The sequence below is a fragment of the Ambystoma mexicanum genome, chromosome 12 (genome assembly GCF_040938575.1).
Source record: "Ambystoma mexicanum isolate Mex_15411 chromosome 12, UKY_AmexF1_1, whole genome shotgun sequence".
Taxonomy (NCBI): domain Eukaryota; kingdom Metazoa; phylum Chordata; class Amphibia; order Caudata; family Ambystomatidae; genus Ambystoma; species Ambystoma mexicanum.
The window spans coordinates 495233763-495246169 of NC_090936.1; positions in this window are offsets into that span (position 1 = coordinate 495233763).

Here is a 12407-nt window from a genome sequence, read left to right on the forward strand (position 1 = left end):
GGTGAAGGCTCCGGCCCCGGCGTGGGAGCTCAACGTGGTGCCAGAGGTTCATGGGACCTCCGTTCGAGCCTCTGCACTCGGCTCTGTTGAAGTTCTTGTCGTGGAAAACAGCGTTTCTTTTGGCCATCACCTCTGCACGACGGGTGGGAGAGATCCAGGCCCTTTCCTGCAAGGCCCCGTACTTGACTTTTCACGACACGAGGGTAGTGCTCAGGACGCACCCCTCCTTCATGCCCAAGGTGCCGTCGGACTTCCACCTCAACGAACCCTTGGTGTTGCCTGTTTTCTTCCCGTCGCCTTTGTCGCCGGCTGAAAGGACTTTGCACTCGCTGGATGTGGCTAGAGCGCTTAAGTTCTACGTGGACCGCACAAAGTGTTTTCCGAAGACGTCACAACTCTTTGTGAACTTTGGACCTGTCAATCAGGGGAAGGCTCTCTCAAAGGCTTCCATTTCCAGATGGCTCTCCGGCTGTATCATGTACTGTCATCGGTTGGCAAACCGACCGCTGCCTGGCCATCCGAGAGCCCATTCCACCAGAGCGATCGCAGCTACCACGGCGTTCCTATCTGGTGTGCCCTTGCTGGACATCTGCAGGGCTGCTACGTGGAGGTCGACGCACACCTTCACGAAATTCTACTGCGTCGATCGGGATTCCAGGGAGGAGTCGAGGGTCGGCCAAGCAGTGCTGCGCAACCTGTTCGCCTAAGGTGAGCCTGGTGAGGAGGTAAGAATTGCTTAATGTTGAGTTTGATGTAATGCTTAATGTTGAGCCTTTGCCACCTCCCGTGGTTGTGCATGTGTGTACTGCTATGTATTCTTTATTCATGAGCATGTGAATCCATGCCAGACCCATGCTGGAGAACAACAGTTACAGGTAAGTAACTTGTTCCTTATTGACACTCTAAACATGTGGGCCTCATTACAAGTTTGCCTGTCTGGAAACAAGGGTGCTGCCAAGCTCACCGGCACCCTTGTTTCCGGACTAGCAAACAACGAGTTTGCTTGCCGAGCGCAGCTGCACCCGACAGGTCTGACCCTGGCCGGTGCAGCGGCAACGGTAGGCAGACTCTTCACGGAAGCGCCGGCACCGTCAGCAACGGTGCCGGCGCTTCAGAGTCCCCACTCCCATAGAGTCCTATGGGACTCTATAGGAATGGGGACTAACATTTCACTGGCGCCTGACTTCCCAGGCCGGCGGACTTGTAATGTCCGAGTGGCACTGGGAAGTTAGGTGCCAGTAAAATATTACGAGCCCAGGGGCAACCCGCCGGTAGCACCGTAATGAGGCCCACAGTCTCATTGATACATTGAGCCCAACATGCTTCCTGACAGTCACATGGATGTACTGCCCCACTTATTCAAACTCCATGGGGTATGGCACCCTGTGTGAGGGGTCAAAAATGAGAGGTGGAAACAAAGTTGTAATCATTTCATTATCATTATCAGACATCTTTATTAAAATAAAAGGGTTGGATAAAGGCCTCTCTGTCCCTATCCTAAAGAGAATTTTCCTACCTAGGAAACTAAAACTAAAGATCAGTCTGTGTCAAGTCATCCAACTTGTAAGCTGTCCTTGTGTCCAAAACATACTAATATGACCCTCACGCTTGAAATGAACGACTAAGGGTGCAAAAAGTGTTCATAATTAAAGCAAATAGATAAATCCAACAGAAACAGTCTTTTCTAAGGAGGACTCCTTGGATCCAGAGGATGGTCCCCTTGCCCTGGATGTTTAGGCAGGATGGCAAAAATGGTCTCTTTCAAACAATTCCTTGTGGATGCAACAGTGCCTCTTTTCAAATAAGTAAGTTTCTTTCTATGACTTTAGTGGATCTCCTGGGATACTCCCCTGCCAGTAATCCTTTAGTATGTTCTTCAGATCCCCTGGTATACTCTCCTGCAGGGATCTTCCCACAATGTCTTATACTTCCGCATGTTTTGAGTGGATTGCCTGGTATACTCCCCTGCCAGGAATCACTTTCTGGGGTCCTGCAGATTCCCTAATATACTTCTCTGCCATGTATCCCCATCCAAATGTTCACTGCCTGATGTGCTTCTTTCCCCAGGACTACTACTCTGTTTCACTGTCCTATAGTATAGCACAGTTGCATTACTTCACAGTGGTTCTACTTAATTTCCTTAAGGTACTATACTTGTTCCAACTCTCCCCTCATTGACATCTCATACATGGGGACATGTTCACGTTCTGCCACTGTATTTCTTTCTTTTTGCTTAGGGTAACACTTGCTCCAACTTTTTTCAAATTGACATCTCATACATGGGCACTTGTTCAAATTCTGTCTCTGTGCTTTATTTGGTCGGTATTCATTTAATTATTTGCTTACATGCCTGCCGGTATGCCTTGGGGTCCCCAATGGCTCTGACCCGACCCACCGATATCTTACAGCATCCCTGACCAGTGGCTTGTCGCTGCAATGAAGCTTCCTCCCTGGGACAACCTCCATTGCACTGCGGTACTTCCTCCAGCACTCCGAGCAGCTCTGCGCTTACCCGCTGGCTTCTCTCCATGACCGGGACCGAAGACTGCTGCTTCTCTTCACTACCGTATCTCTGGTAGCTCTGCTCCCAGTGCTTAGACGGTCTCTCCTGGCCTCGCGCCACACTGGTATGTCTCGTAGTTACAAACCGCTGTTTGGAAGTGCCTACTCTCTCGATCTCCACCAGCACGGTCCTTTCCGTACTGCTTCCTACTTCTACGTCCCATCCCCTTTCCTCCATACTGTTTGGGCATCCCTCGCTAGGGGCCGGAGATGGAACCTTTTTCACCAAAAAAATCATCTTCCCCTTTACATTTAGATGCGCGCGGGGCGCGGCTCTGGGAGCTTGCGCTCCCCTGACTCCACCCACCAGTGCCACTCCTCAGTCCTCTTTTTCGCGTCGACGGGAACGGACCGCTTTCACCAGCGCTCCTGTGTTAAGCCTCTGGCCTAGTAATTCTTTGCGCTCTTACCCAGAGAAGTATTCTTGTCTTCTTTTTTCTTTTCAATTATCAGATACTGCTTTGTCCTCTGGCACCACGCTTCTCCACGGCGCATGTCGATGACGGCGGGCTTCAGCAGGTGTCCAGCCTGGGAGGGTCCCTTCACAACATCCGACCCCTCTGCCTCCGCTGCCTTGGCCCAGACCACGGCTGGGACGGCTGTACCACGTGTGATGCCTTGACTCTGCGCGTGCTCAAGAACCGACTAGCCAGGTGGCGGGAGACCTTCTGAAGATCGCCTCCAGTGAACCTCCAAGCGTTTGTGAAGCAGAAGACCAGGCCCAAGGTAGGTGCCCTGTTCTCCTCAGCACCCCGCAAGGGTGACTCCTTCCCAAGGAAGCACCCAAGCAGGAGGCACCTAACAGGTCCTAAGCCCAGCAACAACACCGAGGCTGCTCCAGCTACCGGCCACCAGGCCGAGAGGTCGCAAGATCCTACCGGTGCAACGGCTGAGGGGCCACAAGGCTCTTTTACCGGGTCCCAACCCGAGGGGCTATGCCCTAACACCGACCCATGGCTGAGGGGGCGCCTGCTTGCAGCACTATTGGCACCACTGCCGAGGGCACTCCGCCTTACTGGCACCGTCCTGAGGTGCAGGGTAGGCCTCAACCACCACTGATCAGCGCACTGGCGGAAGCCGGTCCCCGCTCATCAAGTTCCATGACACAGGCACGTGGCACGGAGCAAAACAAAGTGGCCACCAGGCGAGACAAAATGGCGGCTCACTCGATGACTTTTCCCTTTGGAGACCAGGCAGGGGAAAGAGCTTCCAGGTGGGATTGGTCAACCCCTGTCACTTGGTCCACATACTATCCATCCACTTCTCAGGGCAGGTATACTTCGCCTTGTACAGCGAGACAGGGCATTCCCAGGACACAGCAGCCTCAGGGCCCAACCCCTATGCCTGTACCATCAGGCACCCCTCTGGCCTGTAAAGACAGGGTCTTTGAGAAGTTTCTCACACTCATGAGATCACGACAAATGGGTACCATAATGAGGGACATGCGCCCTTCTGTAAAGCCGCAAGCACCCACAGCCACACCACCCCTTGGTCCAGCTCAGCCTCCCAGCTCCCATGCCGGTACCAGTCACGACAGCCCTGGCTCCCATGCCTGTGCCAGTCACGGCAGCCCCGGCTCTCCCACCTCAGCAGCCTCCGGCACTGATACTCAGCACGCCACAGCTCCCTGTGCCCAGCACTCCTCCGGGTCCCCCGGAACCCGCAGGACACAACAGTGGACACAGAGGAGGGGGAGGAGGAACCAGACATCCATAGTCAGCCAAAGCTTTTCACAAACAGCTGGCAGGCCCGGCGGAGTACCTAGGAATCCAGCAGCCACAAATGGAACAACCGAAGGCGGTGGTACTGGCTGAAGTTCTCACGCTACGCACTACCGCTAGAACGGGAATCCCATTTCAGAAAGACGTAGTAGCGCTTGCCAAAAAAGGGTGGGTGAAGCCACACTCTACCCAGCCTACCAACAGGCGTTTCGATGCTAAATACAGGCTAACGGAAGTGGACCCACTCTTATTGTCGGCGCACCCCAACCACATTCCTCAGTGATAGCAGCAGCATCACTGTACTCTAAGCCACAATCATCTTAGGCGACTTCAGCCTTGGCACTGCTGGGCAAGGAGGAAAAGATATTGGAGGCATTCAGCAAGAAAATGTATTCCAATGCCACTCTCCACCTGCGCCAGGCCAACGCAGATACCATTTTGGCGGCTGTCAACAAGAAGCTGTGGCGGGAGATCGCAGATTTCCTCCCTGAGTTTCCTACCCCAACCAGGCCAGCTTCAAGGCTGGGCTGGCTGAGGCTAAAATCGGTGCACAAGACATAATGGAGTCCACCGTGGCAGGTCGGGCCATTTGCATCGCCACCGACATGAGAAGGATGGCTTGGCTAAGGGCGACATAATTCAATCCAGATGTGCAGGAATGCATACTAGACTTGCCTTTCGAGGGGGGAGGGGACCTGTTCCATTCGACAACAGACAAGGAACTTGATAAGAAAAAGACAGGGAAATATTTATCGATCCTCACCAAGTCCACTCCTAAGACCTACAGCCAAACGCACCAGCGCTCGGATTAGGGTTGGTCCTTCTGAGGCTTCAGAGGCTTTCAGGAGAGATGGTCCAGGCAACCGGACAGACTCCCTAGCCAGCACAGCGAAAACAGCACAAGGCGGCTAACAGAGTTTTTCCAGTCCCCCTCCTCAGCCCCAGCCTCAGAGAGGAAGAAATTATGACAGGCCCATCCGGATCCACAAGTCTCCTGTGTGGGGCAGGCTTGCCCTTCACACACACCGCTGGTGGACAAGGTTCAAGGACCCATGGATCCTCTCAGTAGTATCGGTGAGCTTCCGGCTCCCCATTCCTCTCTGTCCTCCTTCCTCCCCTCCGCTCCCGTAGATTGGTATAGCAACTCTGTTGGTGCAAATATGCTTACTGGTAGCGAGCCAGGCCGTGGAGGAAGTCCCAGCCTCTCAACGGGGCATGAGCTTCTAATCACATAGATTGAGAGTTGTGTTAGACCTCTCCACCTTGAACCTTTCACTTCCCCTCCAAAAGTTCAAGATGGTTACCCCAGCCTTCATAGCAGAGACATTGTGTGCGGGAGACTGGATGTGCTCCCTGGATCTGAAGGATGTCTGCCTTCATGTCCCGATTTGGGAACCCCATTGTTCCTTCCTGAGGTCCAGGATCATGGGTTTACACTTTGAATACAGGGTCCTACCCTTAAGACTCAGTTTGGCCTCCAGGGCCTTTACAAGGCTAATGAACGCAGTTGCAGCCCTAGGTGGCAAAGCCATCATTTACCCATATCTAGAGGACTGGCTAGTCAGAGCGAAATCTCTGGAGCCGGTCCAACACACAGCATCTGCCCTCATGGATACACTATACGACCTGGGATTTTCTATCAATCTCAGAAAGTCCCCGTCGGTGCCCACGCAGAGCCTGACCTTCCTGGGACTAATCTGAGACACGTCCTCAGAGGGGAAGATCCTCTCGGAGCTCAAGATCACGGCCATCAAGAGGGCCACTTGGCATTTTCTCAGCAGATCAGTGACCTCGGCGTGGTGGTACCAACACCTGTTGGGAGTTATGGCAGCATGTCTTCATGCTGTGCCACAAAAAAGGCTCAACATGAGGGGGCTGCAGCTACATTTCCCAGCCTCCTGGGTTCGCAGGCAGAGCAGTTCAGCTCCACCAGGATCTTATCTGGTGGGGTACAGACAAACTGTAGATAGGCCAGCCCTTCCGGCAACCAACACCTCAGGTCACCATTACCACAGACTTGTGCCTAGAGGGATGGGGAGTTACCCTGGACAGTCACAGCGTCCATGGAGTATGGTCCCAGCAGGAGCAGCTAGCTTACATCAAATGGCTCAAGATGATGTCTATCTGGCTTGCTCTCAAAGCCTTTCTACCTATTATCACCAGCAGGGTGATTTTCATTCAAACAGACAGACAGCTGCATGTATTAGATTAACAATCAGGGTGGCACCCGGTCCCCTCCCCTCTGCAGACTGGCGCTCGACATTTGGGAGTGGGCTCTGGTGAACAAAATACACCTGTCAGCAGTCCACCTCCTAGGGGTGTCCAACCTGGAGATGGACAGGCTCAGCAAGCTGGGCGCGGACAACTACGAATGGCAGTTGAACAAGTAGGTCCTTCAGGGGATTTTCAACAGGTCGGGTCATCCGCAGGTAGACCTCTTTGCCGCCAGTGCCAACAGGAGGTGCCCCCAGTTTGCCTCCTGGCAGGGGCAATGCAGGAGTGCCCTGGGTGACTCAATGCAGATCCAGTGGAACAACATGACCGCTTATGCTTTTCCCCCCCACTTCCCTGGTGTACAATGTAATTTGCAGGATTCTGGTGTCGATGGACCTTCGGATCATCCTGATAGTGGCAGTCATAACCCTGGTTCTCAGAGCTGCTCAGCCTATGGGACCAGGCTCTTGGGCCCAGCACATCTACTCTCTCAGCAGGGGGGGCACAGTCATCCACCACTCCCTGCAGAAGTTATCCATTGCAGTGTGGATCCTAAAAAGGTCTCCCTGAAGCCTCTGCACCTGTCACAGGCTAGCCTGGCCATTATACAGGGGGCTAGGAGTGACACGACCAGGGGGCAGTACAAAAGCAATTGGACCAGGTCCTGTCACTCAGCAGTGTCAAAGGAAATTGATCCTTTGACATGCACGTTGGACGACGGTCTCTCCTTCTCGGCACACCTCGCACACTCAGGTGTGCAAGTAGACACATGCCGGCCATTGGAGTTTACAAGAACTCTCAGGAGGAGGTATTCTCATCCTCGAATCCGGTGGTTAAAAGGCACTTAGTGGGCCTAATGAGACTATATCCACCTATCAAGAAACCACACCCGGTATGGGACCTCAATGTGGTCCTGGGCGCCCTCGCCCATAAACCATTTGAGCCGAGTAACCATTAATACGGCCCTCCTAGTAGGCCTTACCTTGGCACTCCCAATCAGTGAGATCCAGGCGCTGGTGGCTTCAGAGCCATATACTACATTTCAGTACACACCCCACATTCTTATATAAGGTTCTGTCCTCTTTTCACTTAAATGAGGAGATAGTTTTACCAACTTTCTTCGCAGACCCTAAGGATGACGCTCAGAGGGTACTGCACTGTCTAGATGCGCTCTTAAATTCTACCTGGACAGAACCAAGAGCTTCCGCAAATCAGACGCCCTCTTAGTCACCTTTGGGGGGGTCAAAACCAGGATGTCAGGCCTCCAAGGCTTCCATAGCAAGGTGGATGGTTATGGTCATAAAGGAGGCATATGAAGGACAGCACAAGCCATTAGCAGCAAACATGCATGCCTATGCCATCAGAGCTAAGGCCACAGCGGTAGCTTTCCAAAGACACGTTCCGTGGCAGGTTATCAGCAAGGTGGCCATGTGGGCTTCTCCCTCAGCCATCTGCAAGCACTACTGCTTGGATGCCAGCGCCAAGTCGGACGCAGCATTTGTTCAGGCAGTGTTAAGGAACTTGTTTTCTTAAGAGGGGCATCTCTCCACCCTGGGGCTACATTCAGTTGTTATCGCCCATACAGTACGGAGGAAAGGGGACGGGACGTAGGAGTAATTATAAGTTACTCACCGCAGTGACTAACATACTCCTAGTCCATAGTCCCCTTTCCTCCATGCATCCCACCATCCTCCCCCCTAACAGATCTGGTGTTATTAGGCAAGGTTAATATTGTCGACGCGTCAAAGGGGACTGAGGAGTGGCACCGGTGGGCGGATTCAGGGGAGCGCATGCTCCCAGGGCCTCACCCCCACTGCATCTAAATTTAAAAGGGAAGATGATTTATCTGGTGAAAAAGGTTCCACCCATACAGTATGGAGGAAAGGGGACTATGGACTAGGAGTATGTTAGTCACTACGGTGAGTAACTTATAATTTCTCTGGGTCTGCCTGAATTTTGATTGCAGATACCATTTTTAAATGTCCCGCACACTCGTGATCCACCAAAACTACGAGTATGCATATTCAACTTTGTGGTTCTTTCAATCTGCATGAACTCCTTCCTCGTCTCAGTATGTGAGGCTTTATGGGACTTGAAGTCCATAGAACTTCTAGGATTTCTAAAGTGATGTTGTTTAGGACTTTTACTTAGAAAAATATAGAAATGGGAGATGTTAGGTGTGTGTCATGTATGTATGAGGTATGAATGGACGTTCGACTGTAATGACAGTATGCCACTAGAAGTTTAGGTGTCGTATAGTTTTCTTCATAAGAAAGAGGGGGAATACTGCGTCTCTTCCAATGGAGTCCCAGGGTCAGGATCAGGTATGGGCTGCCAGCCCTTGGCCATGTGGAAGGAGATCATTACTGGTGAATCAGTGATGACTCCACATGATTCATCACACTTGCTCACTGTGCATCTAGAGATTTTGAATGAGCTGTATGCTGCCACAGTTACAGGTATAAAGTTTCCATCCTACTTTTACAGATATTCTCACCCTCTATTCAGGTCACCCTCCTGGGCAAGGCTCCATCCGTCAGCTCTCTTTCTTCATGATTCCCAGGCCCCATAGGTTCCTCTGGCTCTACACCTTCTCTAGTCTTATTGGATATCTTAGTCACCCGACAGTCTTGGGTCTCTCCCCTCCTTTCGGCCATCAGTTCTCCTTGGCCTTTCAGCTCTTTTGTGTCTTTCACAGTTACATATATTCTCAATCTCTGTCTGAATCACCCTTCTGGGCTAGGTTCCTCTCTGCTGCAGTCCCGGACCCCTTAGCTTTCCTTGGCACTGTAGCTTTTCCAGGTCCCTTTGGCATCTCTTAGGTTTCTGAGCTCTCCCGGGCCTCTCGATTCTATTGGTCATCCCATCGCATTCTCCTCATTCTCCTGCTCCTCTTGTTTGATTACTTGTTTGATTACTCTTCATTTCACCATTAGCAGCTCCACATATTTCACCCTCTGTCTTTCTGATTCTCATAAAACTGGCTCTTGTACATGTATTTCTTCCATTTGTTCGTCCTGCATGAACTGTTTCCTGCCTCTCCTCTGAGAGATCCACCAGGAAATCACAGTAACTCTGGAGGCTAGTGCAGGTGGTAGTAAACGTTTATGTAATTCTGGAAATAAATTGAACTGCTTTCCATTCAGGAGAGAGGATGGGGTGTTTCTCCTCCATATATTTTTATTGTAAATATGACTACAGCAAGGTACATTGCTCTTTCCAAGTTCTTCTGCTGAATGGGGGAGGTGAGCTGTTCAGTTAGGTCTTACTGATGAGTTAGGAAAATCTGCCTTTCTCCTCGCCTTTACTGCTGCTAAATAATGGGGGTCTGTGTTTCCCACAGGTGACTTTCTCCTTGCAGGTACTGCTGCTGAATGGGGTTTGGGAGTAATGTTTTTATGGTCCTATTTCCCTTGTGAGTGAAGTGTTTGATGAGTTCCCCTGCCTGGTTCTGGGAACCACCAAGGTGGTGACTCAGGGGCTAGATGCCGCCCCGGGCAAGTGGATGTTGGGCCCAGGTGTGGAATGGGGACGTTCACCGTACCTTGGCAAGAAACAGTCACATTGTCTCACAGTAGGCCAGTCATGGGGGTCTAGACCCTCTGCAAGCCATGATTCTTCTAGGGCATGTTAACTCTGGATGCCAAACCAATGCCAAATCCCTTGGTTAGATCCTGCAATGTAATACAGCACCAGTTCAAAACCTATATAACCTGCATCTCTGTAAATAAACCTCCAGATCCAGTATAGGAAGGGTGCCTTTCCCTTTAAGGGAATATATTTCCATTCACTAGACCTGTTAAAGTCAAGGAAGTCATTTCAAAACGTAAAAGGGACATTTGATGAATCCTGGAGTCCAACAGATGCAATGTTTTAAGCCTGCGATTTCCCGGCTCGGGATTGTATTAGAGGGAAACAAAGTTACAGTAGCTTGGTCTCTCTGCAATGTTTCACTTTCACCGAGCCCACATTCATTAAAACGAAGAGTGAAAAAATCATTACAAGCATGTTTCCAGTATGGAATTCTGACACTGGGAAACTATAGGCTCTCAGTACAGCAAAAGCACCAAAGGGAAGGCTCCCAGGTGGTTTACTGGCTTGAAAGCTGGTGGACAGCCCAGTTATTGACTTGGTCCCACCCCCTAAGCAGCACCAGGTGCACTTAGGGACAGCCACTAATCCCAGTTCTCAACTAATTACAAGCAGCCGGGTGTGGACCAGGACTGAAACACCCACTCATATAGAATAGAAGCACCCATCCGTAGACTGGAGAGCAGATGAAGGAGCAGTAGCTGGAAAAGTGGCAGCAGCAGGGAACAGGAGGAGGTGGTGAGAGCTAAGAGGGTCAAAGTGGAGGAGTTGTTAAGATCAGGGCTAGAGAGTGGACTGTGACGAATGAAGTACAAGGATGAGTAAAGGCTAAAGCCCCCACTCAGCTCTCACACTTTCACAATCCAAGGGTCAACCCAATCATAAAGGTAAAACATGCACAGTTTTGAGGCATACCTCCTTCATCTTTTGTGGTAATGTCAGCCGAGGGAAGGGTATACTGTCATGAGGGGTTTGAATGTGGTTCAGTAGCAACCCAAACAGCGGAGTCTTACCAGTTCAAAGTAAAGGAATGTCCAATCAGGGTTCTATAAAAATATATACTTAAATCAAACCCATCATGTACAATGATAACTAACTAGCAAACACTGTAAAAACTCATGCATGTAGAAAGAACACAGACTACAACGATATAAAAGATGCAGCACTCTGGGTAATGAAATAGGGGGAAAAAGGCAATTAAAGGACCACAATGCTCAAAAAAGATATTTCTTGGTGTTGCAAAAAGGGATTCAAATGACCTAGCCAGTCTTTACGTCCCTAAAATGGACCAAGGGGGCAGATATCAGTCAGTAAAATCTTTGCAAATGTCTTGGCAGATCGACTGCATCGAGCCCGGCTTCTCAGTTTCGTTTGTGGGGGGTTTACGGTTCGAGGATGGTCCAAGGGCAAGTTGGCGCTGAGTTGGGGTTGAAGGAAACTGCGGTCTCGAGATCATCGGGCGGACACCAAGGTAGGTCAGCGGTCGAAGATCGGCGGTGGTGAGCTGCAGGCTCAGTAGTCACTGTTCTGGAGCGACCCGGGTCGGGTTGATCGACTTACAGGAGAAGCGATGAAGGCCTTGGGTCTTAGAACTGAGACTCGAGGAATGCAAGGCAGCAGAACTTTATTTGTTCTAAAATACAGAACAAACTGTTATTCGACCGATACAAAGAGACCGTGCTCCACAAGGGCTTATCGACCAGTGAGGATCAGACACTGCTCTAATACCGAAACAGAGCTTGCCCACTTTAGTCAGCCCCAAGATGGCAGACACATTTTTTAAAGCTGCAGGACAGTCTTTGCACATTTTAGTAAAAACCTACTCTTCCCATGTTTGTTAAAAAGGCTTTTTAAATCGGACAAATGAATCAGACAAATGGAAAAACCAAGTTAATAATAAGGCACAAGTGGAAACCCTGAGCCTAAGCCTAGCCCTGAGGAAAAGGAAGACAATGACAGCGATAGTAAAGGAATTTGGAGCATAGAGAAGTAGGGGTCGGGAAAGCGAGCCGCAATGAGGAAGGGTGTAGAGAACAAAAACACGAGTGGGGTAGATTGGAGTTGAGTGGGACGAGATGAGAAAACAACAGGTGATCGAAGTAGAAGAACACAGAGTTTATATGGAAGGAAACAGCAGAGGTTGGAAGGAGAAGAACATTGTAGGGTAGAAGGAGAAAAGCATCACAAGGTGGAAGGAGAAGCACAGCAGAGGCCTGAAAGAGGAAAACAGAACATCAGAGATGGGAAGGAGCAAATCCGCAGAAAGCAGAGAAGGGAGAACAGTAGATGCTGGAGGGATGAAAATCGCAGGTATTGGCA